Here is an 18,273-nt window from a genome sequence, read left to right on the forward strand (position 1 = left end):
AGAGCAAATCTGTCTCATTGAAGTGCAGACTCCACCCGGCGGTTTGCACCATCCTGGGGGTGGGCTCTGGTAGCTGGGGACAGAGGTGCCTGTGCATGCAGCTCCAAGCACCTCTGCATAAATCACAGAGGTGGACGGAACCAGCCATTGTGCAAGTTTTCGCTTTGTAGCCCCAGTGCCCAGCAGAGTGCTGGAGAAGACATTCAAGAAATGAACTGAATAAACGAGCAAGTCAATCTCAGCGCTGCAAAGGCTCTTCATCACCGCACCTCCCTCATTTTACATGTGAGCAAGGATGTGCTGAAAGATAGTCAGCTATCTGGCACTGGGGCAGAATTAGAATCCGTGTCTTATGGTTGAATGTGCAATGTTCTTTCTATCATCATTACTGGGGGTGAGGATGGGGAGAGAAGGACCCATACAGCCACTTAAATGTGCTAAATTCTACCGAATGTGTGGATTTCTACCTAATTTTAATTTTTATTTCATTCTTCCCAGAACTAAAATTCATGGACAATTTGCAACTAATCATTTGCTCGATCCCAGCCAGACTTGCGGATTGGACCCTCAGGAAGGGCTGTGAATTACAAAGAAACAAGTCTATTTTTCTTGCCTTCTGAAGCCAGGATTCAGAACAGTGATGAATGTCTTGCTGCCTAAAACCTCACTCAGCAAAATGGCTGACCAAAGCATGGAGCAATTTTTCTTACGTCTGGATCTAGAAGTAAAACGCTGCATGTTCTAACGCCCTTCACAGGGACCCTGGAGCTCCGCCTCCTGTCCCATCACGTGGGGGGGGGGGAAGCCAGCATGGCCTGAGGGAAGGGCTGTTGTTCTAAATCAGGGTGTTTTTAGCCCAGAAACAGGGCTCGTCTATGGTTCACTTTCCAGATCGGACCTTTCATCCCCCAAGTGCTATCTTCAGAGCTTTACAGAATATAATACCATTACAGTAGGGAATGCTGGTTACCTACCCCATCTACTCTCTCTCTTTAGTAACAGAATCCCCATTTTGGCTGGGCACACTGAGATTCGTAGTGAAAGAAAACATTTCTCTAGCAGTGAAGTGTGGCCATGTGACAAATGAGATATAAGCGTAAGGAAGGACTGGGGCGCCTGGGTGGCTCAGTTGGCTGAATGGCCGACTCCTGATTTCAGCTCCAGTCATGATCTCGGGGTCCTGGGATCAAGTCCTACATTGGGTACGTGCTCAGCAGGGAGTCTGCTTCAGGATTGTCTCTTTACCTCTGCCCCTTCCCTTGCTTGCTCTCTAAAATAAATAAATAAATCTTAAAAAAAAAAGAAAAAAGTGTAAGGACTTCCTGAAAAGCTGCTTAAAAGAAGGTCATTCAGCTGGGAGAGGTACCCTTTTTTGCCATATGGTGACCTGCACCACAAACCTGAGGGCTGGAGCTTCAGCAGCGCTTTTTGGCTGTGCCTAGGAGCCACGAGCTCAGACAGTGTGGCAGAGACAGAACCTTGTTCCAGACAACTGTAGAGCTGCTCCATAAATCCTGGCCTACTCCCCTCCACGCTCCTTTCACATGAGAGAGAAGAGAATGCTCTTAGTTCATCTGCTACCATTTGGAATTTTTCTATTGTATACAGATGCACGTAATTCTTAACTGATAGGCCAATGAGTAATAACAAGGTCTTGATGCAAAATTGGGATGTCTGCAACACATCTATCCCCAAACCATCTCTGGCCGTAATGACAAAAAGAACATGCACACTCATCTAAAAGAGCTAGGAAAAAGTTACAGGAATTGACATTTGTGCCATACTACGTATTTGACAAACATGGTATTTTTTTTAAAAATTTTTTTATTGTTATGTTAATCCCCATACATTACATCATTAGTTTTAGATATAGTGTTCCATGATTCATTGTTTGTGCATAACACCCAGTGCTCCATGCAGAACGTGCCCTCCTCAATACCCATCACCAGGCTAACCCATCCTCCCACCCCCCTCCCCTCTAGAACCCTCAGTTTGTTTTTCAGAGTCCATCGTCTCTCATGGTTCTTCTCCCCCTCCGATTTCTCCCCCTTCATTCTTCCCCTCCTGCTACATTCTTCTTCTTCTTTTTTTCTTTCTTAACATATATTGCATTATTTGTTTCAGAAGTACAGATCTGAGATTCAACAGTCTTGCACAATTCACAGCTCTTACCAGAACACATACCCTCCCCAGTGTCCAACACCCAGTGACCCTATCCCTCCCACCCCACCCCCCACTCCAGCAACCCTCAGTTTGTTTCCTGAGATTAAGAATTCCTCATATCAGTGAGGTCATATGATACATGTCTTTCTCTGTTTGACTTATTTCGCTCAGCATAATACCCTCCAGTTCCATCCACGTCGTTGCAAATGGCAAGATCTCATTCCTTTTGATGGCTGCATAATATTCCATTGTATATATATACCACATCTTCTTTATCCATTCAAAACATGGTATTTCTTAGCCAGGATGTTGTATAAGGTAACTATGAACAGTCCCCCCACTTTCACAGATACGGAACCTAAGGTCCATGTAGCTTAAAGAATCTGTTCCAAATCAGCTCTGAAGGGGCTAAGAGTCACATATTTGGCATGAGACAGACATAAATACAGGCAAATAGGTAGGAAATGGTAACATTTTAAAGAACTTACCAACAAATTTAGTAAATTGCAATTACATGACAAACTAGCAAAAGAAGAAGGTAACTTGACAGAATTAAAAGAGGTAATACGTGCAAAGGTGCCTACCACACAGTAGGTACTCCAAAAACATCAGTTCCCATCTGGATTTTTAAAAAGCCCTTCTGAAACATACAAACACCCACCTCCCAGATTTTTGAGATGGGTTTTGTTAGATCATTTTGTTTGGGAGGTGACATCCATGGAAACCTACAATCATTTAAAAAAGTCATACCTGAAAAATGAAGTGGCTGGGTTTGTGAACTGGGTTGAACAGCATGCACACCCCCCCACCCCCTCCCAGATTCCTGTCCATCTGGGACCTCAGAATGAGACCTTATTTGGAAATAGGGTCTTTACATAGGCAGTTAAATTAAGATGAGGCCCTACTGGATTAGGGAGGGCCCTAACTCCAGTGGCCAGTGTCCTTATAAGAGGAGAGGGCTCCTGGGAGGCTCAGTCGGTTAAGTGTCTGCCTTCGGCTTAGGTCATGATCCCAGGGTCCTGGGATTGAGCCCCACGTCTGGCTCCCTGCTCAGTGGGGAGTCTGTTTCTCCCTCTCCCTCTGCCCTCCCTCCCCCGCCCCTTGTGCTTGCACTCTCTCTCTCACAAAAATAAATAAAATCTTAAAAAAAGAAAAAAGAAGAGAACACACAGAGACCGCAGAGAGAAATAGGCCACGTGGAGACAAAGCAAAGAGACTGCAATGATGAAGCCATAAGTCAAGGAGTGCCAAGAGTCGCCAGGGAAAAAGCAAGGAAGGATGATTTTCTAGAGCCTTCAGAGGGAGCATGGCCCTGCTAGCTCCTCGATGCTGAACTTCTAGCCTCAGGACCGCGAGAGAAGATATTTCTGCTGTTTTGAGCTACCAGTCCTGTGGCAATTTGCTCCAGCATCCCTAAGAAACTCATAGAGCCTGGAAACATGTAAAGTATCACAGAACATCGACCAATGAAGGTATTTATTATACTGAGATCCATTTCCGTGTATCTGATAAATAACTCTGTAGGCTGCTGTGCAATTTGACCTCCCGTTTTGTTCCTCACAACCACTGCTGTGGTGTCCTTGACTCAACTCCTAGGAGCCTGCACCAGGCTCTGTGATTCTGGCTGAGAACTCTGATTAATGGTCAGTGCCCTACGTCACCTGCTGATGGTGTCCTCATTACAGAGGTGGGAGAAGTCAGCTGTTGTGTGTCGGATACACCAATAAACAGCTGCTAATTAGATCTGGGGATCAGATGTGACTTTATCATGGAAATGGAAGCAATCCTTGTACACAATTACAACTTGTGTATATTTGCCTAATTCTAAACGTAATGTTCTATTCTTCTGAAATTAACATAATCAAGTTTAGTATACTTATGTTTGGAATATCAAATGAATAAACATGACTTTATACATCTCCACAGTTTTACAAGTCTGTGACGGAGAAACCCAATTATGATAATTTAAAGACAGAAACGATAATTTCCTTCAACTGTCTGCAAGAAAAAAAGGTTTTCTTCTCCTGGAAAAATTCACAATACGACAAATGAGATACTTATCTCTTGAGTTTCCATACAACTTAGCTAAAGACAAAAAACCTCCAATGGAAACAGTCTCAATTACACATGAGTTTCAAATTTATATAACATGAAAGATCCATAAATATTAAAATGCTCTCAATGGAAAACCGTTATGTCCACTAACTTAGTATTCCCCTCTGTAGGTCTAGCACCTAGCCTACCAGGCTATAAAAGGATTCATGATTCTATATATGTGCTATATTTAATATATTTATATTATCAAGGTCAGATTTCTCCAATAACCAGAATGATCCCTAAAAGTAGGTTACACAGAACTATAGCATAAGCCAGTCAAGCTGCTTACAATGTCTCTTCGATGTTTAAAATATTTATTTTTCCATTTGCTTTTCTACTCACACAATGAGACATGCTTAAAATAAAACAAGTACTCTTATAATCTCAACAATGAAAAGATAAACAACCCAATTATAAAATGGGCCAAGGATTTGAATAGACATTTTTCTACAAGAGACATATAATGACCAGTGAACACATGAAAAGATGCTCAACATCATTAGCCATTAGGAAAATGAAAATCAAAACCACAATGAAATGCCACTTGACACCTGCCGGGAAAACTAGAATTAAGAAGATCTGCAACAGTAAGTGTTGGCATGGATGTGGAGTGGTTGGAGCCCTCATACACTGTTGCTAGGACAGGAAAATGGTTCAGCTGGTTTAGAAAATAGTTTGGGGGCACCTCAAAATGCTATATATAAAGCTACCATACAACCCAGCATCTATTTCCCTGTGTACCTTCCAGAAAACTGAAAACGTGTGTTCACATAAAACCTGTATGGTTATGTTCATAGCAGTATTAGTCACGAAAAGTGGACATTGGGGAATCTGGGTGGCTCAGTCGGTTAAGCATCTGACTCTTAATTTTGGCTCAGGTCACGATCTCAGGGTTGTGAGATTAAGCCCTGCATTGGGCTCTGCGCTGGGTGTGGAGCCTGCTTAAGATTCTCTCTCTCCGGGCGCCTGGGTGGCTCAGTTGGTTAAGCGACTGCCTTCGGCTCAGGTCATGATCCTGGAGTCCTGGGATCGAGTCCCACATCGGGCTCCCTGCTCAGCAGGGAGTCTGCTTCTCCCTCTGACCCTCCTCCCTCTCATGCTCTCTGTCTCTCATTCTCTCTCTCGCAAATAAATAAAATCTTAAAAAAAAAAAAAGATTCTCTCTCTCCTTCTGCCCCGCCCTTCTCCCTAAGAATAAAAAGTGGACACAACCCCGATGTCCATCAACTGATGAATGGATAAACAAAATGTGGTATGCCACACAATGGAATACTATTTGGTCACTGTTGTGGAGCAAGAATTTCTGTCCCCTTCAAGGGTCCTTCTAGCTGGACTGAGAACATGAGACAGATTAACAGGAAGAGATAAAATGTAATAGGTGTATGTATGAGGAATCCACACAGACATGGAAATTCCAGAGATAGGCAAAATGAGGTCTCTATGTCAAGGAGAAGGGGGTAGGGGTCTGGGATTTCTGAGGAGAGGAATGCACTTCACAGGGTGATAAAAAGAGCACATTTTGGCAATTAGATGTTTGCCCTGCCATACAGATAGGTCACTTGCATAAAATATATCTCTGCTAATAACACTTATTCTGGGAAAGACCCCCAATTTCGATGCTTCTATGTAGTTAAGGGAGGACAAAATTTTCTCTTGAGCCCACAGGGTTTGTTTGCACAACTCTGAATATACTAAAAATCACTGAACTGTATATTTTCAGTGGGTAAAATTTATGTTATGTGAATATCTCCATAAATCCATAAGATATGGACAACTGTATTTTTTTAAATAAACATTTGTAACAAAAATGTAAAGCAATACTTACTTTCATTCACAATTAAAAAAAAAACAAAACACAACACTTGCCAAAGCAAAACAGAAATCAAGGTGGTCCCTATGAGAATTCCTTTCAACTCAATTATGTGGGGTTCCCCATTCTCCTTCCTTCTCCTCTTTTTCAGCCCTGCCCTGCATCTCTTCGGATTCTGGTCCAATCATTCAGACAGTGTGACACATTTTGAATTGAGCTGGACAGCTGCTTGAGGAAATGGATAACATGTTTCTAGATGACAAACAAGTTAACGGTTTTGTTGGCCAAAATGGAGGCTCCGACCCATGACTGGCCACAGGCAAAGTCTAGTCCTGCTCCTCTCACTCTCCAGTCTCTGGCTGGTCTCCCCCATCTCCACTCTGCATCCTGCTGTGCTGTTCACCAGACACCACTGCACTGTGCAGCCCCTTTTCCCTCATCAGCCCCTCGTTCCTGTATCACTGGACTTATGCAGTTGAGCACGGGACTTAGTGGCAAAGGGGAAGCACCGCAGTCTGAAAAGCCAGTGATTCTCTTGCAATCCAACGAATGATTGTAAGTGCATCCTAAGGAGAAAAATTTGTGAAGGAAGAAACAAATCTTGCAAAATTCCCGTGCTTTATTTATTTTTATTGTTTTTAGAGAGCACATGAGCAAGCAGGGGGGTGGGGAGGGGGAAAAGAAGGGGGGGGAGAGAGAATCTTAAGCAGGCTCCATGCTCACAACCCTGAGATCATGACCTGAGCCGAAACCAAGAGCCAGACGTTTAACCGACTGAGCTACCCAGGCACCCCTCCCTTGTGTTTGTTTAAAAAAAAAAAAAAAAAAAGGTTGAGTCATACATATTAGGTTTCTTAATGCTCTTTTAAATTCCGAGAAGACCAGTCAAACAATTAGTTTACAAAGGCAATGTGGAGTTGAAAGCCCAGACCTGTGAGGCAGAAACAGGAGTTCTAGATCCCACAAATGAACTGGATGGCCCCTGCAGTTTCTCTTCCCTTAGGTGGGAGGAGTGGATTGTGCCCCCCAAGCCTGGCTGATTATCAGGATCACCTGGGAACCTTTTTTTTTTTTAAGTCGTTTCATGATGGAAACTTTCAAATGCATGCAAAGAATAGAGAGAACATTTAATTCTGAGTACCCATCTCCAGCTTAAGCAATGATCTACTGGCCTGTTCCGTACCCTGAAGAATACCCCTCCACTCCTTCCTCCTCCTTCCAACCCTCCTGCAGAGCTTTTCAAGGACACAGATTCCTGGACCACACTCCACGGGCTTCCTTTTGATGGACCAGGTCTGTAATGGGACCAGAGAATTGTTTTTGTTTCTCCTAAAGATTCAGTTTGGAAACCAATGCCCTGGGGAGCCCTTGAATTTCTCTCCAGAAACAAAAATTCTATCAGCTTAAGATGTACAAAGCAACAAAAGCCATAGGTCAAGTTTATGAAACCATAAAACTGTATTTTGTGTGCAGTATATAAACTTCATCGTGCCTCGAGCCCGAGATGAAGAAGCTGATAGTCCTTATTCCAATTTGAACGTGGACCCGGAACCTCAAGAAAGAATAATCTTTACTGCAGGCCATGGAGACACCCTCAGTGTTCCAGAATTTAGAACTGCAAAACGCAAATCATTCTTTTTTTTTTTTTTTAAGATTTTATTTATTTATTTGACAGAGAGAGAGACAGCGAGAGAGGGAACACAAGCAGGGAGAGTGGGAGAGGGAGAAGCAGGCTCCCTGCAGAGCAGGGAGCCCGATGCGGGGCTTGATCCCAGGAGCCTGGGATCATGACCTGAGCTGAAGGCAGACGCTTAACGACTGAGCCACCCAGGCGCCCCATACAAAATGCAAATCATTCTAACTACTTGCTTGGAACCAGAGTGAAGTCTACTACCACCAAAGTGAGGATTCAGGTGTGCGGGAAATACTACACAGCACCCAAACTTCAAAATTAAACCAACTGGTTCAGTACATTCTGAGATCAGCTGATAGGATTAGTAGACACCACCAAAACTCCATCCTATTGCCCATGCAGCGGGTTCGCAGTTGGTCAACATTTCTGTCTCTGACAATTTTATCTGTAAGATAGTTCCCTAGGACCATCTTAGCTTTCAAATTAATCCAAATTTCTGACAGTGTCTTGTCCAGAACAAACCATCCAGATCTTTATAGGTAGTTGCATTCAAAAACCAATTTTTCAGCCTTCCAACTAGAATACAAAAAGTCTTAGCAAGGAACTTCTGCATGCTGCATTCTTGCTCTGAGATCACCCAAATCCTAAAAATGGAAGGGACTTCAGGAACCATGTCGCTACTCAAATTGATAAGGAATCTTTTCATTTAAAAATATCACCTTTAATTTCTTTTAACTGGTGTGTATGTACAACCAAAATGACAATGTCCACTGAATTAAATATAAATCCAGAAAAGTGAGACCTGGTTGATCCTATGGGCATCCCAAACAGCCCCTGTACTTTAAGATCAGACTTCATGTATACAGGAAAACCGGGCTACGAGTGAGCAGCTAGCTGGAGGCAGGACTAGAATTAGCAACTAAAGCTTTGTGCACATCCACTTAGTAAGCACCCTGAGTTGGCTAAGGAACCAGATGTTGCCAGAAGAAAAATTAACTTTTACAGCTTGATATATGTTCCTTGGGATCAATACCAACACATATAAGAGGAGAAAATGACATGGTGTTTTCTAAACTAGACCTCAACAATTACCCTAAAATTTTAAATCAAGCTGTGTTTATCATTATGCAAGATTCAGATTTTTATGTATTTTTCACAAAGGGGTTGGCAGAAGCAATCCATGCTTTCATCCCCCAAAAGGATAAGTTTTTAAAACATAATTCAAGCTTGCTTGCAATGAAGTCTCTGCTTCACTGATTATAGATCTGATTCCAAAAAACTATGCAAATTAGAAAAGAAAATCATTTAATCCTAGAGTAGTTTGGCAAAAGTACAATTAATCCATGGTGTCTTAAGCACATTTTTCTCATTAAGATAATACTGCCTAATTAATATTTCAATTTGAAAGCCAGTCAAGTAAGCCTGCATCGTTTGGGTTTTATTGATTGAAATAATAAGCATAAAATTAGTAAATACTCTAGGGAACAGAACTTTTAAAGATTTTATTCATTTATTTGACAGAGAGAGTGAGAGAACACAAGCAGGGGGAATAGTAGAGGGAGAGGGAGAAGCAGGGTCCCCGCTGAGTCAGAAGCCCGATGCGATGCGGGGCTCCTGGGATCATGACCTGAGCCAAAGGCAATACTTAACCAACTGAGCCACCCAGGTGCCCCTAGGGAACAGAACTCTTAAAAATAAAGTCTACTTATAAAAATGTTTTAAATTTTAAAAGTTACTGCATCACAAAACAAGAAAACAAAAAATTTCCCATAATCTCACCACAACTCAATCACTGGATCATTCTAGTATACTGCCTTTTGGTAACTGTAAACAAGTTTCTTTTTGTAAAGGTATACTTAGAGTAACTATAACTTTAAAATCTTACTTTTTCATTTAATATTAGGTAAATTTAGTCATGTTGCCATGACTTTAGAATAATTTTCAAATGAATGGGTAAATGAGTCATATTCTGCATCATTACTTCATTATTGAAAGCTAATATCGCAACAGACATATTCATGTATATAACTTTTTATATTTTTGTATTCTTTTCTTAGATGAGATTACTAGAATAGCCACAAATATTTTAAAGCTCTTGATATATATATTGCCAGACACGTTTCCAAGAGTAGTACCAATTTATAATGCAAACTGACACATAGAAAAATATGTGATATACTCTCTACCAGCCATGGATATTAGGTGTTTAAAAAGGTTTTTTTTGCTAATTAAATGTGTGAGAAGTGATACTTCATTTTTCTAATTTTAATATTTTTGCCAGAGTTTCAGAATAATTTCTATTTGTTAACTATATTCCCTCTATTGTGAGCTCTCTTTTTGAATTATTTTGCCACTTTATCTACTGGAGACCTTATAAATTTGTATGAGCTCTTTACTAGACTTCTTTAATTCTATTATCTCCTGGTTGTTGTTGTTTTGGTTTAACTTTGTTAAAATTGATAAAAAGAAGCCTCACTAAAACGGAGTTGGGAGGTTCAGCAGGGGGGAGCTCTCAGGCTCCACCATACCTCATCGATTGCAGACCCAATAGGAAGAAGTGGACCTTGCAATGGCTACCACTTTACTATCTGGCAGGGAGAGGAAAGGCTTTCCTCCTGCCCTGGCAACAGCCCAGCCAATGAGAGACACTCAGAACTCAGCCAATGAGAAGCCACCATACTCCCTACTCCCACTTTCCTCCAATAGACTTTGCGTTTACAAAAGCCTTCCCAGGGACGCCTGGGTGGCTCAGTCAGTTAAGTGTCTGCCTTTGGCTCTGGTCACGATCCCAGCGTTCTGGGATAGAGCCCTGCATCGGGCTCCCTGCTCAGTGGGGACCTGCTTCTTCCTCTCCCTCTACCTGCTGCTCCCTCTGCTTGTGCTCTCTCTCTGACAAATAAATAACATCTTTAAAAAAAATAGCCTTCCCGGGGCGCCTGGGTGGCTCAGTTGTTAAGCGTCTGCCTTCGGCTCAGGTCATGATCCCAGGGTCCCGGGATCGAGCCCTGCATCGGGCATCCCTGCTCCGCAGGAAGCCTGCTTCTCCCTCTCCCACTCCCCCTGCTTGTGTTCCCTCTCTCGCTGTCTCTCTCTGTCAAATAAATAAATAAAATCTTTAAAAAAAAAAAAAAAAATAGCCTTCCCAACCTCCCCCTTTCCTCTATAAAGAGTGTACCCTCCTTTGTTGTCTGCACTTGCCCATGGTTTTGTCGTACCTTGTTTGTCCCAAATTGCAATTCTCTCCTATTCCTGAATAAACCCATCTTTTGCTAGTAAAATATTTGGCAGGTTTTTGTTATTTTTTGAGAGACAGTGCACATGCACAAGCGAGTGGGGTGGGGGAAGGGGCAGAGGGAGAGAGAGAATCTTGAGCAGACTCCACACGACCTGAGCCAAAATCAAGAGTCTGACGCTTAACCAACTGAGCCACCCAGGTGCCCCACTGGCGGTATCAATTTTAAGGAAACAAATTTATTATATTTAACCCCTTTAAACTCTCAAGTTTATTTTTATGCATGGTATGAAATGAGTCTCTAAATACATTATTACCTCAAATTACTGATGACTTTATTTCAAATATCTTTTATGAAATAATCTTTCACTTCCCATGGAGAATTATAACTTGATAAGTAAATTAATAAGTAGTAAACAATTCAATTCAGCAGCATCATCCCCACCCCCCACTAAGGTGAATACATGCTTGGAAAAATCTGGGTGGCACAGAAAGAGGAGACCAGAATGTCATCGCTATTCATTTATCTTACACGCTGATGACTGTACTGATACGTGCGTATACATACAGGCAATGACCTATTGCTACCTCATTGTGCTTTTACTAATTCTTCCATGAGACATTTGGTGTTTTCCCACCAATAGGGAAGTCATGTTCTGATAGGAAAGGCACTAAACTTTGAAGTCCCGACAGGCCTCTTGTCCCCATTGATGAGCTGAGTGAGCGGGGGGAGATCTAAACTCCCGGGCCACAGTTCCTCAGCCGTAAAATGGTGACAATCATGCCTTTCTCAGGCTGTTAAGTTCCTAGGACTGTGCCTAGGATGCAGCAGGCATCTGATAAGTGGTGGTTGTCACCCCTGCCATATATTGGCCCTGTACTTGGAATAAAACAATGTGGAATCTGGTGCCCCCTATAAATACAAGGTCTAGTTTGCAAACCCTGTGTGTACATGATCCTAGGACCACGATGTGGTAAGTACTCTGATGAGCTTATTCACAGCCTCAGGAGCACGGGAGAAAAGAGGCCCACATCCAGGGGGACAGGCAGTGACGGCTTCCCAGAGGAGTCAACCCAGACAAAAAGTCACTCTTTACCATCCTCCTTCAACAACATCCATGCTTCTGCCAAAGCGACTTGGCATGCCCATTATAGGCAGCAGAATGGGTCTTGGTGGCTAAAGGTTTACAAAATCCTAAAATTGAAATAAGAATTGTAATTATTTTACATTATTTTTCAAATTTTATGTTGTAAGGTGATCCCAGATAGTTACTTCCTCAGAGAACACGGATCAATTTGGACTCTGAAGTGGGCTGGGGGTTTGGCTAAATCAAGTCATATGCTCAAAATTAAGACTTATCTTTTGAGAAGCAGATGCTACTGGCATGCCTTAAGAGAACCCTAATTAAGTAGTGTGCTAGTCGGCTTGACTTTGTCCTGAGCAGATGCTACTGAAATGAATTCCACAAGCCATGTCTTCACTCAGCAGTGGGGCAGACAGAGTTTCATCCAGGATTCGGGTCCAGCCAGTGAAGGGACAGAAACACCACTTCAGCTACAGCAAGCATCTTGTTCCACTGCCTTTCTCTTATACATAAAAGCAACACCTGGTAAAACAAAATCCTGTGCGTGGTCTTCAAAACCCATGTTTTCTTCTAGAAAGTAACTCTTACAATATTTAGTGCTCTGAGATTTGCATATAGCTTTAGGAAGTGCTTTATCCTGCCAGGAAGCCTTGCTATCTCTTGGGCCACCTTCTTTTCCTCACAGATGTCACCAGAACTTGCCTGAAGCCGGTTTTTTATTTGGAACTAATATCTGTTCTTTTTTTTTTTTTTTTTCCTTTTAACAAACCCTGTTAAATCTTGTTTGCAGAGAGGGTTCATGACAGCAAGATTCGGTTCTGGTGGATGTCACAGAAGAGAAGCAGGTAGCTGAAGGTAGAAATGGATGGAAAGGAAAGCCTCAGGAAGACAAGGAGGAAGGTAGAAACTCTAGTATCCAGGGATGGATGAAAGAGATAATGTGGTCTACACACGCAATGGGATAGGACACAGCCTCAGAAAGGAAATTCGGACATAGGCTACGACACAGATGAACTTGGAGGATATGCTAAGTCCTCCCCAAAGGACAATCTTACATGATTCCGTTGATAAGAGGTCCATAAAGTAGTTAAATTCAGAGACAGAAAGTAGAGGGGTGGCTGTCAGGGGCTGGGAGTGGAGGGATGGGGTGTTAGTGTTTAATAGGGACAGAGTTTCAGCTTGGGAAGAGAAAAATGTCTGGAGACGATCATGATGGTTATACAACAATGTGATTGTACTTAATGCCAGAGAACTGTACACTAAAAGTGGTAAACTGTGTATTATATATATTTTACCAAAATTAAAAAGAAAAGAAAAGGAATAGATAGACCTCCAACTTGGACTACCCAAGCCTGCTCAGAGGCGCCTCGAGCACTACGTTCATTTTAAGAAGATCGACAAGGGATTCTACTTAAATGTGTGCATGCTTGTGTATAAAACAGCCTAGACCTAAAGGTCTTTCCTTCTCAACAACCGAAGAAAACACAAATGACGTTTTCAAGGCTACCATCATTCCTTGTCCTAAATGGAAAAAAAAAAAAGTCACGAGAGGCCTTTGGGACAGTGGTGTTCTCTCGTTCCTTGTCCTCGGAGAGAGGATGAGCTCAGAAAAGGTCCGAAAGCCAGCGTTTGGAGGACGCACACCAGAGCCACACAAAGCAGCTGACCCTGGCCTTCCCTTTCTCCCGTCACAGAAAACACCTTCTGGAGACCGTCTCCAGTCGGTGCTAAAGAATCCCAAAGCAGGAAGGGGGACTCTAGATGGTAGCCCAAGAGCCAGATTCAGAACTGGAATCCCTAAGGTCCACCCTTCAAACCCCATCCCTGCTTCAGGTTCAAACCCAGTGACTTTTTCTCATCCTACAGCAGCTAAACTACACCATCCCTTGTAATTTAAAAAAAAAAAAAAAAAGGAATTGTTTTAAGTTTAATATTTCTTTAATTTCCTACAAAGGTCCTGAACGTCTGACAGAAAGGACAATCTTCCACTTTCCATCAGGCACCTAGGAAGACACTGATTCTGCCCATAAAGGATGGGAACATGTGGGGCAGGCTCAATGTCACTGGGCACGAAGTGGGACAGGGCCTGGCTCTGAGCAGTGAAGCAGTGACGGCAGGAGGGCCAAGGACAAAACACATCCAATTGAACCTTCCACGACTAAATTACAGTTCTGACTTCTCCTGCCTTGTTCTCACTTGCTTTTTTTATCTTATTTTTTATGGGGCTCACAGAAACCACAACAAACAGCAAAGGTACAAAGTGGAAAATATGCCAGGAGGTGCCCATCAAGAAGTAAAATAACTTATCAAGCCCTGGGAGATGAATGATAGGAGCGGCACCCACCAACTAATTACAGAGCCTAAGAAAGAAGAGCACATGCAAAGGAAGCATTGCTGACAATGAGCAAGCCGGCTCGTTCATAGGCAGCTGTGAAGATGGGGCTGCCCGTGAACCTGGGCATGCCCCGAGACAATCTACTACTACCCATCTCTACAGGACGAGCCAGCTCGCTTTTGGGCAAATCTGATTCTCCAAATGTGGAAAAACGTGCCTGTTGCATTTCTAAGGCTCTATGTGGTCAGTCTTTGCAGTCAACAAAACGAGGGGGTTTGGTGCTTGGTGGTAATGGATTTAAACTCCTCTCTTAATGCACCTAGTGCATTGAACCGTGTCGCTCAAAAAGATATGCCCAAGTCCCAACCCCTGGTACCTGTGAACGTGACCTTATTTGGAAGCAGGCTGTTTGCAGATATAATTAAGTTGAGGCTCTTGAGATGAAATCATCCAGAATCTAGGCTGGGCCCTGACTCCAAACCCAGTGACTGATCTCCCTGCGAGGAGAGGGAGATTTGAGACAGAGACACAGGGAAGAGGCTCCCTGCAGACAGGGGCAGACCCCGCCATGATGCATCTACAAATCGAGGGCTGCTGGTTGGCATCAGAAGCAGCGAGAGCCTGACAGCCTGGAAGAAACCTTGCAGATGGCCTGATTTTGGAATTCTGGCCTCCAGAACTGGGAGAGAATAAATTGCTATTGTTTTCCGCCACCAAGTTGTACTAATTTGTCCTGGCAGTCCCAGGACGCTAATCCAGATGTTTGTCCCCCTGGTCAGAGACTTTAAAAGGTTTCTATCTTGGTCCTGCATCTAGGAATGTGGATGAGCCAACCACCCACAGCTCGGTGGCCCCACTTGAACAAAGCAATTTTGTAGCAGTGTACGAGAGGCTCCCTGCAGCAGAGAGCTGTAATTTGTAGCTTAATTATTTCCCCCTGGAAGTGGGAGATTGTCTTTTTGGATTGGGGGAATTTAACTGTATGTGCGCCAAAGGAAAAACGCACAAGTTGTACACACACACAGTCTTCAATGATTCCCTTGCTTGTGCCAGGCAATAACATACTCACAAATATAACCTTCCTGGAAGGGCCTGAGATTGCCCTTTATTAAAGTTACTCAGACCACGGTCATGACAGAATAGATTCCAGAAATTTCTTACCAAACCAAAAATAAGGAAGCCATCTGGGAGTGTGATCTACGGCTTTGTTTGTTCTGCGGAGCATCATCGAGCAGGAAACCCCGTGTTGGTAAATAGAAGCCTAAAACCTACCGTCCTTAGACCATTCCACCCGACCACTGCGGGCCAGGACAAGATGGCACTGCAAACGCTGGGTGACATCATTGGTTTGGGCTCTGGGAACTCAAGGCTTTCTTCAAATGGTGTCCTTGGATCTCCCCATGAAATATTCTAATAGGAGAAGAGGGCCAAGACTGCCAATCCTCCCACACAGCAGACTGGGGATAAGAGCTGCCATGGACGGACTCCCTCTCACACCAGCCGTGCCTTCCCGGGCAATCTACCTTCCAAGGCATGGGGTCTGTCTGCTGAGGCCGACTGCACAGTGCCACCATTCAAGCAGCAGGAGTTTCCTTCTCCCATTTCATTAGAGAGCAAAAGGACACGAATCAAAAGCACCTTCACATCTGTGACCCAGATTGCTATATGTCCTCTGGCAGCCATTCCTCTCCTCTCTGGGACAGAAACTTCTTCCCACCTGCCCCTTATCCCAACCCTCAAGTTTCAGCCTGGTGTCTGTGGGGCTGCTTGGCAAGGGCCATATTTGTTCCTGGGTTTGTGCCAGCAGGCTGTGAACACGTAGTCCTGTGTGACTCTTCTGGGCCTTGACCTCAAGTCACTGAGCTTTAATGCCCCCCCTCCCTCCCCCACTTCCATGCAAATAAGCTTCAATGATGCAAATAAGGAAAGCATCCCTGAAAATGAACAGAGCACCAAGATTAAAGAAACCAGGGTCCCTGAATGACCACACGGAGCAAGGCGACCCCACCAACCACAGGGCTGCTACATCAGAAGACAAATACACTTCTAACCTTAGCCACTGTAATTTGGTATCTCCGCAGCTCAGCCTTCACACTGACTAATCCTCAGGATCGGGCATTTAAGCACTTTATGTAATGAACTGGTGTTCTCTGGCTGTGAACATTCAGAAAACAAATCGCAAAATCCAACTGCATCACAGTTTCCTTCCGTACAAGGCTTGGAGTCAATTTAAGTAACTCAGTGAAGCGGCAACCTAGGAGGCTCAAAGGAACGTCAGGAGGACCCCGGTCCAGTTATGCCTGCGTTTCATTTACCGTGTGACTCTGAGTAAGTCATTTTATCTCTTTTTTATGTGGACGAGATCTGTGATTCCTCAGATGCACAAGAGAAAAAGAACAAAGGAGGAAGTTTTTCACGAAATTACGTAATGCAATCTTTGGAAACATACTGAGCTTATGTCCTTTCTTTCTCCCTCCCTCCCTTCTTTGTGTTCCTTTGAGGGAAGAGGGGGTTGAGAAGGGCTTTCTTGGATAAAATGGTGGTTTGGTCAATAGAGCTTCTACTCATTTTCTGTAGCAGCAAACCAGATCTTTCTTTGCGTCTTATTCTGAAGGGGGAAAAAAAAAAAAAAAAAAAAAGCAAATCCTCATGGCCCATAATTAAATCCCCAGAGCAGGGCACTTTTACTAGGAAAGAGCTATTTAGGAAGTTCCAGAATGATGAATGAAAACGCAACCTTAAAAACTAGAGTTTGATTTGAGGTGCTCTTAAACTGCTGAAGGAATGCTTTTCTCTGCTCCAACAGTTTCTTCACAACGATTAACAAGCTGCAAACAACAGTAACAGCAACAAAGCTTCCACGTATTAAGCACTTCCCACCACCAGGTCCTGGGTTAAGCACCTGATCTGCCTTCTTCCGTTTGGTTCTCAGAAGGACGTGATGATCATCCTGATTTTACAGATGCAGAAACTCTGGCAGAGGGAGGTCAAGTCATGTGTTAGTCACAGGCCTGGGATTTGAACCCAGACCGTGTGAGAGCAGAGCTGTGTCCTCGGGGTGATTCTAAGCCCCCACGGCAGGTTCTCAGGGCTGCCGGGCTTCCTTTCAATGGGGGAAGGATCATGCCAGCACCAGCATCCTCCTTAATGTCCTCTGGGAGCTGTTCCTCATCTGATGTCCTTGTGCACACCCAGGACAACATTAGCAATACTGTTTATACATTTATATAGAACCTGACAGTCAGCAAACCACTTTTCCATCCATTCTGTGACATGACTCTCACGTCTGTGAGGCAGATAAGGCTGGTGTCATCATTACCCCTGATTGATGAGGTGGAGACTGCAGAAGCCGGGGTTACATGACTCACCTCAAATACAGGTGAGGCTGTACTTCTGGTCAAGGTAAGTGATTTATATCATTTGGAGAGAAAGCTAACGAGTGCCAACGGTTGCCTCGTGTATCATCCCAAGACTATTTCGGTCCTCCTCCCTTCACTAGTGTCCTTCCTTCCTTCCCGCGACAGTCTCCTATGGCCCGAGTCTGCTACCTCTCTGCTCAACTGCTCTGCGCAATGGCCCAGATGGTGAGCCCTGACACCTGGGACTGAGGTCATCTCAACATCTCCGTGTTCCCAACCCACAGAAAGTGCCTGGCACATGACAGGTGGTCAACAAGTGTCCCAGAAACGAGTGACCCAGATGACGAGCCCTCCCCCAACCACATTAAACAATGTGCACTATGTACCAAAGTCTTAGAAATGAGTATGGCTTTAGCCCAGTAATTCTGGGTCTTAGATCTTTTTTTTCACGAGGAAATAAAGATATTCATAAATAGCCATATTCCCTTCAAGGCTGCTTCTTACAGTTAAAAAAGAAAAAAAAAGGAAAGCACGAACATAATCAATATTAAGGAATCTT

The 18,273-nt window shown here is 43.6% G+C and overlaps 1 protein-coding gene across 2 annotated transcripts in view; it reads right to left on the bottom strand.

Annotated features, from left to right (window-relative positions):
• The window catches only part of PRKCA (protein kinase C alpha), a 386,444-nt gene that overhangs the window by 143,185 nt on the left and 224,986 nt on the right, over positions 1 to 18,273 (bottom strand). The window lies entirely within an intron of this gene.

Source organism: Phoca vitulina, unplaced genomic scaffold (assembly GCF_004348235.1).
Source record: "Phoca vitulina isolate PV1807 unplaced genomic scaffold, GSC_HSeal_1.0 scaffold41, whole genome shotgun sequence".
Taxonomy (NCBI): Eukaryota; Metazoa; Chordata; class Mammalia; order Carnivora; family Phocidae; genus Phoca; species Phoca vitulina.